Below are 15,424 nucleotides of genomic sequence, written 5' to 3' on the forward strand. Positions count from 1 at the left end.
GGTCATCAACATGTTATGTGCGTTTCGTCAGACATTCCTGACTGACTTTTCGCGGCGGTTCTGTACATGTTCATTAGGACATCCTTACCGACCATGTAAATCATGCAATGATGTAATATGGTGCCAGCAGTACCATTATTTTACAGCGCAGCTTTATACCTCCACTGTCCAAGATAATTTTCGTGTCATTTTTGGATTTATAAGCAAAAAACTCCCCATACGTGCGCCAATCCCTAAGATAGTGCAATGCTGGACCGACGCGCGGAACAGATGAGGCAGGCGTTAAGCACTCCCCATATGTGGGTCGATCCCGAAGATAGTGCAATGCCGGACCGACGCGCGGTGGAGGTGAACCAGGCGTTAAGCACTCCCCATACGTGCGCCGATACCGAAGACAGTGCAATGCCAGGTCGACCCGCGGCGGACGTGCAGTTCACCGTTAAGGGCCCACGTACAGAGCTTCGCTGGTCATCCTTCTTCACAGAATCGAAGGGCACTGCGTTTTTAACTCGCAAGCCCCCGGTATACCACTTGTATTAAACGACTTCGCAAACGAAAAAAGCTCAATTACAGCATAGCCAAGTTGTCTTGCAGTGTTTGTCTTTGAAAGGCATTCAAGGCGGATTCGAACGACTACATTCAAGCGTTAAAATATGCCACACGTATTTTTTACTGATATTCTTATATGCATTCTTATATCCAGTATTAAAATATTGGAAAGTAATTAGGCCTCTTTCTGGTAGCTTAACCTCACTACTCGACTCTTCTGCTTAGACGCTTTCCAAAAAAGTGACTCGGTAACTCACCTTGACGAAGTCTGTGTCAAAATTTATCATACGCTTACAATTATAGACTTCCTAATTTACGTAACTATGATTACCATTTATCTTCTCTATGACAGTCGATATATCTGGTGTTGCTAAGCCTATCAACAAACTCTATTACAGCTCTTCGCCTGGTTTTGACTCAACTAATGCTATATTCTTGTAAAAACCCTTCCGCCTACAGTTGTATCATATTAACAAACTTTTTTAAGTTACTCGATACAGGCGTTTTACCAGATAAATGAATGGTAGGGAGGATACCACAAATCTGGTCATCAATATTTAGGAGCTACCGCCAAATTCCGCTTAAAAGAATATTTGGAAGCTGTTACAACATAGCGTATTGTAAATCCTTGTCGATTTCTTGATAAATGATTTCTTTTTCAGTTGAAGACGATACCTTCAGAAATAATAACAACTCGCCTTTTTTTAGTGGTAAAATGTGTGGCATGGGTCTAGAGGACAGTGTTGGTACATTTTTTCGTACCGCCCTAATCCTATACCCCCCACTACAAACACACACACACATACCCCCCCCCCCCCCCTTTTTTTATGTATACATACAATTCCTTGCCATGACGGATCATAGCCTCCTTTATTTTTGAAAAATAGAGGAGGCTATGGACGGATTGACCAGTTCAAGTTGTCAGAAACTGTCATAGGAATCACTGTAATAAACACAATTCCACGATCGGATTGTTTACTTTCATTTTTTGTTGTAACACTGAGGACTACATAGAACTTTATTTTGTATATGTGAGAGAAGTATGTGGATATCACGAGCTTAAGCCAATGTGCGATACACAGACAAAGCAGCTGCTACAGCATTGAGGGCCACACAACACATACGCAATTAAAGGTGCAAAATATAGGGAGAAGCTTCAAAATACGCTCTGTAGCACTGCAAAGTGTAACATGTATGTGTACAATAAATGTTCAAAAAAACAATGCATCAATGTCCCATTTGCCTTCAAGTTTATTGTCAAGTTCAAGTTTACTGAAGTTTATTATGAGCATATGTACAACAGCAACTACTGACACACCCGCAGTCAAGGTGGCTGTTCGAGGTGTGCTGGCTGCCTCAGCGTAAGAAAAAGAAATTGGGTGAATGTCCACACCAGTGCCACTGCTTCTTGCCTCTGACCTGCACGTGCCTCCGTGGCACCTTTGTGCACAAGTGTGCTGGCGTGGCGAGGCGTAGGAGTCATCCGAGAGAAAGAGTATCGTTTACATGGAGAAGTGGCTCTTCACATTGCCTGTCGCTTTCCATCAAATGTTTCCTTGGCGACTAGGGTGACACACCTGCAGTCAAGGTGGCTGTTCGCGGTGTGCTGGCTGCCTAAACGAAAGAAATAGAAAGAAATTAGGTGAATGTCGATACCAGTGCTATTGTTTCTTGCCTCTTACCTGCATTTGCCTCCACGGCCTCTTGGCTTGCGGAGTCTGTATGAGGGAGCTGCTGTGGCTAGGCGTAGGCATTGTCTAAGCAAAAGAAAGGCCATTCAAATAAGGAATTATGGAAATAAATGCAGTTGTTATGTCTGCTTCTTGCACTCTTCTTGCCTAAAAGTTTTCAAACATAGTGCCTAGTACACACCAGCACTTTGACTGCTTCTGCTTTTTACCTGCAGGTATTGCTGCGAGATTCTTAGTATGGCTGCGTGCAGCATTGTAACACTTGGTGGAGGCATCTGAAGTGGTAGCCAAAAATATAAAGAATCATCCTTGTCTGCGTGAATGCTGTCACTTTCTAAATGCAGTGGTAACTATCACTATTAGCGCAATGCCCCCTACATCTATGTGGCAAGTGCCATAGCTCAAAACTGAATTTTTCCTTTAGTGTTTCACAAGGCGTCTGATATGTCCACATTAGATGTGATGTGTTTGTTTTAACTTATCCCAGTGTGGAGAGAGCATCATTAAATTGTTTTTTTATTTTTGCGTCTTGTTTTTTGGTTTATTTCTGAATTTATCAAGCAGCAGTCTCATGATGCTAAAGTGACATGTAATGGCAATCAGCTTTTGTTTTGCAGAAAAACAATGCATTTCCTGACCCATTGTTTCACATCCCCTCACTCGCATAATTTTGCAGAGTATTCTACCTATATTGACTTGCTTGACCTCCACTAAAGAGTCTTGCATTTTCAAATACGAGTCTTTCCTTAAAATCATTTGACACTTCTAATAATTTCTGTACCTTGGGCTTCTGATACTCTGCATTCACCATTTTTGCTTGTTTCTGACTAGAAATGTCTTCCTTAATTTAGAGCTTAAATTTTACCTTTGAACACATGGAAGGGCTTGCCATTGCATATCTGCATAAAAGGGAAACATGTTTCATTATACATTTGCAAAATCCAATTGAAGATTGATGAATGCAGCTTGCAGTGTGATATGACTGAATGAGCCATAAAAGTAACTTATCTCACTTGGTAAATTAAAGCACACATTAGTGTGATGTACAAGATACGTTACACTAACGTGGTGGGTTCTCTTGCTTATACAGCAAAATAATTGGCGCGCGAGAAAAAAAATATTTTTGCATACCCCTTGTACATACTGATTTAAGGAAAATGAGCTGGAGCTGTCCACATGATCTACTTATTTTACCTGCGAGTATGGTCAACAAAAATGTGTCCCAGCTGCTTAGTGGTATTTGAGATTATGTCAGTATTGCATGTGTGCCTGTTGTCTAAAATAATTGAATTTTGAAAATGCACGCATGGATCCGATGTGCATATCTGCAGTTTATGGATACATGTAAAAGACTCAGCATCAAGTGCAAGTGAACGGTCCCACAGGCCCGGAGTCGATCATGCAAATAGATTCGCTGCACAATTTTGTGACCAGAAAAGATATCCCACATGAAATGGCATGCAAGTAAGTGTTGAAAATATTGCACAGTTAATAAAACGCCTACGCTATTAATATGTGGGTTGATGCACTCGTTATGCAAAACGGAGGTGAGGCGTGCAGACAGGACACAAGAGTAGAGTATTTACAAGCAAACAACACGAGCGCCGCCCACTTCTCTACTCTTGTGTCCTGTCTGCACGCCTCACCTCTGTTTTGCATTATGAATCCTTACCAACTAGCTCAGCTTTCTGTCGTTAGAAGTCTCGATGCACTCGATTTCGTCCACATTAGGCACTCGCCCCTTGATTACTTCGTGGCACAGAAATCGGCATCAGGCTGTGTTTCTGCTGTGGCCTTTGTAGAAGCATGATTGTTCAAAGTGCAACAATTAAACAGATTCTTTGAGTTGCTTGTGGCTTCGTCAGTACAATTCCGGTGCGCTGGTCCGCCTGTCCAGCAATTTCCTACTGAAGGGAAACCTGCAAATAAAAACACCGCTCCGCATGTAGAAAAATGCTCTACTGTGACGCTTCTCAAACGATTGTGATGCACCACAAGAGCTGCCTACTCACGTGATATTCTCAACAAGGAGATACATTCGTTTACTTACATGTGAAGGTATATGCCAGAGCACGTCGGGGCTTCGGTGTCACATAAGGCACGAATGTGCCATAGCGTCCGATGTCGACGCGCGATCGCACGTCAAACCTAAACTGTACGAAACTACAACGCATCCAAAAAACAGATTCGAAACCGAAATTCGCGTCATTCTTTATTGCATAAATGCGTACATCGTGATTTACATAAGTCACGGACTTAGCGATCGCTTTCTGTAAACTTACTATTAACGCACCGCCTTCATAAAGCCATCAGGTATGCGTTTTTAGATGACAAAGCCCAAGGTGACCTGTACTTGTTTTCAGCTCTTTCAATAGTAATTGCGCTGGCCACATTGACCAGTAGCAACAGGGCGGCGCCCTAGAGGTTCCCACTTTTTCGGCCCAGCTTTTCCTCTAGAGTTGTTCTACTAACTCTATGCCGGGCATAGTCGCGTCGTCATGGCGTCGTCGCGTCACCGCACTCGCATGGCACTATGGTCTGTTTGCGACTGTTCTGAATGTGCTGCCGCTGCCCTTTGTCATGTAAGTGTTGCAGTGCTTTGCTGTCAAGAAAACGACATTCTGTGATTAGTTTGGGTTGTGCGATCTATTTGAGCCGGGCATAATAGCGTTATCGCACTTGCATTGCGCTGTTGTATGATAGCGGCTGTTCTGAATGTGCTGCCGCTGCCCTTTGTCATGTAAGTGTTGCAGGGTTTTGCCGTCAAGAAAACGACGTTCTGTGATTAGTTTGGGTTGTGCGATCTGTTTGTGTAGTTTAATTTGGAAATCAGTAGTGTTTTCAATTGGAGGGCGCGGAGTGGAGGGCACTAATCAGCTCTTCAAGTTCTTTGTCATGTTATGTGAGGCGCCTTTTCACTGACGCTGTAATTAAGGCGTTAAGGGCAGTATAAGGACGAAAGGTAGAGGGACGAAATCGTGCCTGTGTGTCCCTAGCGTCGGGATCGGCCGCTATGCGTGATCCTAACAAGAAAGCATTTTGCAGAATGCGAAGAAAGGCGGCAAAATTTCTGTCTGTGCGCACCTTGCCGATCTCCGCAATAGAGCCGTCATCGTGGTATTTTAGTCTCCCGTTTAGCAAGATTGTTGCAGACAAGGGAACTGGTTCAAACAGGCTTTCTTTTTTAATGATTCAGTACTAGTGCGGTATCCCAAAAGGTGAGGTCAAGTGCTCGCCCTATTTTCTTCCCTCGCGCTACAGCGCACTGACAGAATTTTGCGTGCACCATACCGTGCTTTTATCGTTTGCGCTTCAGGTTCTCGATTGTGTTTTCACCCCCTTTACCCACGTGATTGGTATTTCATGGTATTACCGGGTACCACATGTGTCCATATATTGTGTCCAATATCTGAAATGGCCAAATTCGATTTTATTTGACGCCTCAAATGGTAGTAATGTATTGAGTCCCTTGCAGCTTTGTGCTTGTCATCAATTTTACTATTTGGCGAAATGAATACATCATGTACGCTGCATAACTCGCTTGTGAATACTGCATGCGTGAGTCGAGTATGCCCTTGGTATAAAATAACGTGTATGCTTTAGGTAGTACGATTGTTTGCAGTTTGGGACATGTGTCGGAATGTACGCTGTGCGCCCTTCGCGCTTTACGGCGGCCTGCCGAGTTCGTGCGGGTGCCATGTGTGCGCATGGAGCTCGCGAAGCGCTCTCGCAGTTTTATATATATATATATATATATATATATATATATATATATATATATATATATATATGTGTATATATATATATATATATATATATATATATATATATATATATATATATATATATTTACATATATATATATATATATATGTATATACATATATACATGTGTTCTCTTCGCGCTCTTCGCACAACAGGGCATGTCGCAGTTCTTTGTCCTTGTGCAACACATTTTCCTAGCGTACGTCTGTGCATTATTTGCTACCGGTTTCACACGGGGCTCTTTTAGCCGCTATCCAGTCCGTTACAAATCGAATTTCTCGGTCGTGATTGGCTCCTCTGCGCAAGCTACGAGAGTGAGCCAGTCGCATCGATAATTTCGATCCGGATCGGGCGTGATCGCGATCGAGAGTGGTCGTGTGACACCGGTTTTACACATGGCTCCCACATAGGGAACACTTTAAGTTCAATGCTACTGGGTGAAGAGCAAGTGCATATATATGCCAGTGGTGGTATGTGGGCAAGTCTCTCTGGTGAAGCCAATACTTGTGCATTCAATACATTTCAATTACCAGCGTAGTGCATCAATGTGTCTACTTCGACAAAATGGAGCACCAGTGCAGATATCTGAGCATACCTGTCCAGGGCAGCAAGTGTGTCTACATTGAAACCACTACCAGCATGTGCGGCAGTTCTATTTCCAGCAGCGGGACTGCACAATAATCAGTAGGGTGCTCTCAAGCTGTTTATCTATGAAGCTCTGCCTGGACTGTGTGCCAAATATTTTTGGACGTGAAAGTGGGGGTGAATTGGTAAACATCAGTAGAACTGTGCCTGGACTTTGTGGCAAATGTTTTTGGATGTGAAAGTGTGAGTGAACTGGCAAAGAATTTGCTCTGGGCTACATGTGTTAAACGTTTTTCTCATTCAGAGTGCTTTTTTTTTAGGAGACTGGAGATGTGCGCAAAGTGTGACATGTCAGTGTGCTAATTAATGTATTTGCTGGTTTGCAAATTATTCGTTGCAACTTTGTTTTTGCCAGAGAGGTACAACTTTGCCTCTTGTAAAGGGCTTTTTAGATAAAACACATACTATTTATTATGACCATTGCTTCCTTTGTTAACAAATGCAGCTTCCAGTGCATTCCAGTTTATTTCCATGTTTATGTAAGTTTCTAATATGATGCTTGCATATTCATTTCTCACGTTCTGGAGTGGCAAGATGCAGCATTACTGTCTCATCGTTCGCTGTACTACAGTAGTGTTCACTTGTTACACTGAATCCCCCGTTTAAGTATTCTGTACTAATTTCACTTTTTGCTTTTTTGTTGTATGGTTATTTTTTCTCGCCATTGCCTTCTTTGATATATCCTAAAGGCAATATTTCCAATTTTGCATTGTTCCCATTTTTTTTATTTCTGTCACAGGAATGGTATGCGGTGGTATTTCTTTTTGTGCTCTTTTCAAGCTTCTAGGTGATAGGTAACATTGCTTGGAGGCAGTTACCATCCGATTCATACTCTTGCATTTTTCAGTCTACTTCTTCCATTTGCTCCGATGTCACTTCTGCATAACTCTAGTCCATCTAATAGCACGTGCACTTTACTATGATAAATTAGACACTTTAGTACACTCCAGGTTTTTCTGTTCATTTTTGTATGTGTACTTGGAATTTTGTTTATGTGCTAGTGAATGTTCACTTTCGAGTTCATTACGAATCCTTTCTGCGACTTTTGTCATTGTTGATGTACCTTTACTTCTATTTGCATTTCTCACACAGTTTGTTCGAACCTTGCATAAGCATTACATTTTAATAAAGTGTTTTTGCTTTGTCACAATGTTCTCATTTCATGCACTCTTGGCATGAAGGGCTTGGTCTGGCCACCTGCCATGACGTGGCCATTTGTTCTTTGCAGGATGTCATTCCCATTGTGGTTGTAAGCATCGTAGCTTACTAAAGGCGGTATTAAGGATTTATTATTCCTAACAGGCTCATTTTCGTGCGACTTGGTAGAGGATGCACCGGCCATGCGGGGAACAGTGCTTGGCACTGCGCCGTGGCTCTTACAGTCAACACCGACGCATCTACTCATCTGGGGCGCGATTGGAGATCGTTGTTCGAAACGCCCGATCAGTTTCACCTCACGCGATTGGCCTAGGCCGTGCCAACGGGTGCGGCTGACAACGTCTGCGCGGCATAGGCCAGTCGCGTGAGGTGAAACTAAACGCGTGTTTTGAACAACGATGTCTGATCGCGCCCGTCACCCGCGAAAATTAGCTTCAGATGATCGTAAACCTTTCAAGACCGCTTCTAGACCAGCTTTTTGATAACGTCCTAAAAACGTTTAGAAATTGGTTACGAATAGTTTTGCCAAAGGGATTACTTGTGTCTTTCCCAATCCTATTTCTAGACCAGCTTTTCGAATACGTCTTGCAGACCTGTTCTAGATCGTCTCAAGAAAGTAATTAAGCCGGACATTAGCAGAGATATACGACGTTTTCCCGCCGAAGTTCTCTCATTCGTGTCTTCTTTAACCCGTTTTTATCATCTTGGATAAACGCTACGAAAACGTTACGTATCTCTTTTGTGCTACCTGGGGTATAGCACCAATGTACGAAGAAATGCCGTGCGGGTTTCTCAAAATGGCATCTTTGCAATGGAAGAAAAATTTGCCTTTTTACAACAATCAACATAAGCACGAATATTTCTTGTCCAGGCGCATAAAAAGTTCGTCTTTCGTGAACCTTTCACGACTTTCAGGATTAAATTATTTTTATTAAGCGCAATGTTGTCCGAGTAATTCGAAAGGTGAACGATGGAGAGCTTACTTTAATTTCATCTCTGTAGAAGACAGAACAAATGATCTTCCGAAAGGTTCCGCATTAAGTGAGGAAACCTTCGAGAATGAGCAGCCAATACCAGTGCAATTATTTCAGGTAGAACCACGTGTGCTCACCATCATGAAAATTTTAATTACCAGCAAACTAGCATGTAGCGAATGGTCCGTGCATACATTTTCTTGTTACATGTGGTTGTAAGAAGTGCAGCACCGACATCTGATGGAGAGTAGCTTATCGCAGAACCAATCTATTATCAAAGCGTCACAAGAAGCGAGAAAACTAGCATCAGGCATTGCAAGACCAATCAAGCTCAGGTGTAGGCAGAAAAGATCTGGGAATAAAACAATGAGCAACTCCCGAAACAATGGTTGTCTTCTTCGCCCATGCTATGTTGTGGTTTGAGGCTTTTGTTGCTTGAACTTTGAGCATCACTTCAGACGGCAGCAGTGCTGTCGCGGTTTCTTCTTCTTTCCTGCGCGTTCATAACACGTAGTGCTCCAGCCTCGTGAATTGTTCACGCACAGTGGGCCCCTCTGCTTTCAGGGCGTGCAGGAAAGACTGAAACCAGAAGCACTGGTTTCACACTTCAGCTCTACAGCAGCAGCGGCGGCGGCGACGACACTGTGGTCAGTACATGCTACGCGGGCATGGAGGAAGCATCGCACATTTTGGGTAACAAAGGTAGGTGACCTAAAGTTTTACAAGAATTGCTTTATTTCTGAATTGCCGAAAACTTGCGCTTGCACTGACGAACTGGTCTGAGGGATGGAATTTCTGATGCCTCAAATTCCAAATATCAGCTGCTGTTCGGACAGTATGGTGTTGGCGTAAAGAGGATGCTTTAGGTCCGGATATAATACCCAAGTATATCGGAAAGGGGAAAGGAATTTGCTCAGCTATACACGGCACCAAAATTGGTGAAGGTTGTGGCATTAAAAAAATGTGCTACTATTGTAGTTGAAGGACTTGCATTTTGGATTTATATTATACATAAGATAAAATTGAGAAACTCAAGCATACAGCATCATACAGCGGCTCTTTGTATATATGACCACTGATCTAGTCCCAAGTAACTTCGTTAATGCCTAATATAGTTGCGACATAATAATAATAATAATAATAATAATAATAATAATAATAATAATAATGTCCTTTATTAGTAAAAATAATAACATATATAGCATCTTTATCATAACTCTTCTTAGTGTGCAAAACTACTAAATACGGCCTAAAGAAATGGCCTGTTAACCTACAATGGGAAACATATCTGAACGTTTCAGCAAATTTTGCTTCGCATGACGCGCCTGCGACCACGAAAGTCAGCCTGCAGTAAGCCTCATGATAACTTCCGCAGTGGCCCCTCTATGGGTTCTTAAATTTTATTTCTCCGCAAAATGCGTTTCTAAACAGTTCATTTCCTGAGCACTTTTACTTGCCATGGTGCGTCATAGCCCCTAATGGCCGAACTTGAGTGATGAAATTATTGGGTCTTATTCGCTTGCATTTTTATTTATTTATTTATTTATTTATTTTATTTCGTACATACTGCAGACCTTTCGGTCCAAGCAGAGGGGCAATAGAACGTATACACACAAAAGAGAACAAATTAAGAACAAACAAATACAAATTTATACAAATTTCAGTCACACTGTGTCTGTAAACTGTCGTTCCAGTCTGATACTGTTCTGGGAAAAAAAGAAAATTTAAACGTGTCAGTTCGAGCATAATAGGGTGTTAGTGAGTCCGGATGATGCTGTCTTGTTTGCCGTGTTATTGCAGGCGTTATAGAAGTCGATGGTTTAATTTCAAGCCTGTTGTTGAGAAGAAGGGAAAGGAATTCAAGTCTTTGCAGCTTTCGGCGTGATTCAAGAGCAGGTATGGAGTTTTCTGTCATAATTTTAGAGGGAGAGTCCAGTCTTGCGAATTTATTACATATAAACCTGACTGCCTTTCTTTGTATTTCTTCAAGACGCACGATATTTGATTTAGTGTAAGGATCCCATGATATACATGCATACTCTAAGTTTGGTCTAATAAATGTAAAATAACACAGTAATTTCACATTAGGAGGGGCATTTTTCAGTTTGTGTCTTAAGAAACAGAGTTTACGGAAAGCAGAAGAACAAATATCATAAGTGTGCATGTTCCATGACAATGTGGAAGTCAAAGTAACACCTAAGTATTTGTAATTGTTAGTTTCACGCAGAGCTGAAGAACCTAGCGTATAAGAAAACGTTAGCGGGCTTTTTTTTACGAGTTACACGAAGAAATACGGATTTATCAGCGTTAATAAACATACCCCATTCATTACACCAATTTAATATGTTATTTAAATTCTTTTCGAGGACAGTCTGATCATCCTGACAAGTTATATCACTGTACAAAATACAATCATCGGCAAACAGTCTAATTTAAACACGAGGAGTTATGGTTTTAACAATGTCATTTATTTACATTAAAACAGTAAAGGCCCCAAGACACTACCTTGGGGCACCCCTGATGTGACTGGGAGAGTGGCCGAGCAATGTCCACCTATTGTAACGTACTGAGTGCGTTTGCTCAGGTAAGCAATAATCCAGTTCATGAAAATGTCAGGTATGCCAATAATTCTAAGTTTGAAGATTAATTTGTCGTGCGAAACCTTATCGAAGGCTTTTCTGAAATCTAAAAATATTACATCTATTTGGCCATTATTGTCTAGAGATAAAGCAAATGAATGAATCACTGATACCAATTGCGTTACAGTCGAATATCCCTTTCTGAAGCCATGCTGAAACTCCGTGAGCACATTGTTTTCAGCTAAGAATTCTTTTATATAGTTTGCCACGATGTGCTCCAAGAGCTTGCAGCATTGTGATGTCAGAGAAATGGGACGATAATTTTTAATCGTAGTCGATCTCTTTTTTAAATATTGGAACAACTCGGGCCACTCTCCATTCATCGGGCAGTTGTGCCGACAGCACAGACGCAGAAAAAATTCGTACAAGAAAGCTGGCAATAAGTTCAGGATAACGTTTTAGAAAGATGTTTGGGATTTCGTCAGGGCCACAAGAGGCTTTGGTTTTTAGGTTTACCAACATGTTGACAATTCTAGCATAAGAAATAGAATCCACATCAAATACCTGTTTCACTGGAAGCATAGTAATGCAATCATCTGATACTGCAAAGATACTTTGAAAATACTCATTAAAATGTTGTGCTATGTCTTCGTCATTAGTTATTGATGTGCCCTCAATTATTACCTGTGAAATCGGTTTCTTTCTTTCCTTCATTGGTTCCAAAATTTTGTAGGATCATTTTTAATAAAGTTAGGCAGAGAGTTGTTATAATAGTAACTCTTTGCAGCAGTCACCTTCTGTTGAAGAGAGTGCTGCTTTCTTACCATGCTTCCTTTTTACCCTTTTTACCTTGCGTATAATATGAAAAAACATCGCGTGTCATCCAAGGTGTGTGTTTGCGAACTTTCTTTTTGTTACTAGGGATGAATTGGTTCATGCAAAAGTGGCACATAATTTTGAATCGATTCCACAGAGAACAGGCATTAGTGCTGATAAAATAAACAAGACAGTTTTCCATGTGCTCCATGATGGACACATCATCGGCATGAGAATATTCTGTAGGTAAGCACTAAGGAATAGTTTTGCGCTATCTGTAGAACTGGTAAGGTAATGCTCACTAGCCGGTGGTCGGAAAGTCCTTCAAAACAAACAAAATATTCCGAAAAATCCTGGCTAAGAAATACCAAATCGAGAATGGAACTGCAAATGCCCTGTATGCGCGTCGGCTCGTGTGCCACCTGTTTCAAGTTATAACGCAGCACAATATTGAAGACAATTTTGGCGGGCTTGCTGAACGCGTTTCCAGTATTAAGGCGCTCCCAGTCGATGTTCGGTAAATTAAAGTCACCACCAATATAATCTTATTCTTTCTGTGCCTGTTCATTTCATCATCTAATTTTTGTAAGTATTCGGGAGTAGTATCCGGTGGTCTGTATAGGGCGTAAACAATAAAGCTGTGACCCCAAGAACTTATCTTGACGCTCAAACATTCAATCTCAGGGATATCTTCCAAGAGATGGGCAGAAATGCCATTTTTGATCAGGACGGCAACACCACCCCCCTGGTGCGCCTGTCTTTTCGGAACACTGTATGGGAAGGAGGAAATATATCGTCACTTATTTCATCATGTAGCCACGTCTCAGTTAAGACAGTAATATGAGGATCATGTTTCACTAATAAAATTTCCAATGCATCAGTTTTATTTTTAATACTGCGGGCATTGACATTAATCAGTCTGAGCTGCTTATGTGGCCCTTGGGGAGCGCGTCAATCCTGCGAGTTTGTGGAATGATTTAGCTCGTTTGCTGTGGGAGTCCGAAGGGAGCTTTGGGGAATTTGTACGTGTCTATTTAGGCATTCATCCCAATAAAAAGTATCCCTGCCAATCTTAAGCTTATCATGGATCAATGAAGCTCTTTTTTTTAAGCAGCCGGTCTTCTTTACAACTGTCCCAGAGGAATTTTCTTTTTTCCAGTGTGGAAGAGGAATAGTCGTTCTGAATGTAGATGTCAGACCCTTTAAGTTTCTTGCAGTTCCCAAAAATTGCTTTCTTTTCACTGTAATCCTGAAGGTAAATTATGACCGGTCGGTTTCCTTTGTTTTTTCCTAGCCAATGTATTCGACCAATAGACTCACATTTCACACCCAGCTTGCATTGGAATACTTCCTTGACGATCTTTCCCTTCATCATAGATTCGGTTTCGTCGGCTAACTCCTTTATCACGTAAATAATCACATTGGAACGCCTGCTATGGTCCTCCAAACTAGTCAATTTTTTTGCCTGAAAAGCCATCACTTTCTCTAAGGATTTCAGCGTGGTTTCTACTTGACCGGTCTGAACTAGGGCTGCAGAAGAATCAGGGAGTTAAGTTTGCACGTCCTCCAGAGTACGTTGTAAGCTGGCAAGTACACAATTTATGTTGCAAACCTGCACTTTCATTTCAGTTACATCTGTGAGGATAGCTTTTTGGCCTTCAAGCAGTTGGTCATAGAGTTCCTTTTGTGTCGGTCCAGGATTTGTTTCTATATCACTACAAAGAAGTAACTTGCACACGTGTAAACACTCGTAAGCAAGGCTAATACACTGTTTGGAGCACAGTAGGACCACAATGCAATGATGGCCACTGCTAATTCTCCTAAACGTCACAGAGGGACCAGCCTGCACAACGAAGAGGAGGTGCCTGGTCAGCATCGTTGCAGTGCCGGGTCCGCCGTGCCCACTGTGTCCGCTGCCACGTAGTTCCGGTGCTCGACGCTATTTTCGTGTGCGCAAACCTTTTCTTCTGCTCTTTTCCAATCAGAAAAGCCGTGCGTGGTGAAAGCACCGGGGTTGCTTGAAATCGAAAATAGTTTGCACATGAAAGAATAAACAGAACCTTTGGACTCCGAACACATTAACCAGTGTTACTCGTACGCCTCCCCATTTACAGCCTTTTGCACGAAAACATGAGGTGACATAGAGCGTTTCTGAGTTTTGTATTGCCTTTCGGAAGACTGGAAATTTTCTGCCCGATTTTGAAAATACAATGGCCCTTTCTCAAGGCATACACTCCGAAAGCTGTCAGTAATAACGTCCGGCCCCTTAGCAGGGTCACTTCGGAGAATCTCGCAACGTGCCTCTTGCTGCGGGGGTGTCTGTACTTCTCTGTTGCCGTAACGAGAAGCCGTCTCCTTCGTCCTCTCGAGGCACACTTTGTGGGTGGCAACATGATTATTTGAAGCCAAACTAACGGGAAGCAAGTGAGTCGGTTCTTGGAGTGTTGTGTCCTGGCGCTCGTCAGTAAAGGAGGCTCATCGGGGAGGTTTGGCATCTGTTGATGAGCAGTAGTAGAAATCGGGCGTGGCGGACCGGACACCTGGAGCTCTGTGGCAGGGGCCCGGCCGAGTAGCATAGACGTTGCTGACTCAGGAACAGGACAGGGCTCGGTTAGCGTCCGTTGCTCAGAAATATGGACGACCGAGGTTGGCACCGTTTTCACAGGATTCAGACAACCAAGATGAGTCAAACCTTGCTTCTTGCCAGGAAACCGTGGTGATGGAGTTGGCAAGTCCTCCACAGAAGCACAGTCGGTACTATTGGGAGTTTGACACGGAATCTGGGTAGAGCGATCATACTGCTCCGCGCAAGCTGCATTCATTAGGTACTTTGTCATCTTTGGTAGCTTTTCACGCTCTTCTCTTTCTAACTTCGCCTTTCGTCTGGACGCACCACTTTGATGCTTCCGGCCGAGCATTTTCGCATGAATGGATGCTAACTGTTCACCTGGCACTTCGTCAGTCCGACGCGACCGAAGGTGTCCAACGACCCGCCGTGGTTGCTCAGTGGCTATGTTGTTGGGCTGCTGAGCACGAGGTCGCGGGATTGAATCCCCGCCATGGCGGCCGCATTTCGATGGGGGCGAAATGCGAAAACACCCATGTACTTAGATTTAGATGCACGTTAAAGAACCCCAGGTGGTCTAAATTTACGGAATCCTCCGCTACGGCGTGCCTCATAATCAGAAAGTGGTTTTGGCACGTTAAACCCTTTAAAAAGGTGTCCAACGGTCCAACGGTGGCCGTC

General features: G+C 42.6%; 1 long non-coding RNA gene across 1 annotated transcript; it reads right to left on the reverse strand.

Moving 5' to 3' along the window:
• Positions 1–2,594: 2,594 nt before the first annotated feature.
• On the reverse strand, positions 2,595–4,343 carry LOC140220002 (uncharacterized). The gene is made up of 3 exons (XR_011896245.1): positions 4,291–4,343; positions 3,913–4,159; positions 2,595–3,139 (listed from the first exon to the last, which is right to left on the reverse strand). It is a non-coding gene; the product is annotated as an uncharacterized lncRNA (long non-coding RNA).
• Positions 4,344–15,424: the final 11,081 nt, after the last annotated feature.

Source organism: Dermacentor andersoni, chromosome 8 (assembly GCF_023375885.2).
Source record: "Dermacentor andersoni chromosome 8, qqDerAnde1_hic_scaffold, whole genome shotgun sequence".
NCBI lineage: Eukaryota > Metazoa > Arthropoda > Arachnida > Ixodida > Ixodidae > Dermacentor > Dermacentor andersoni.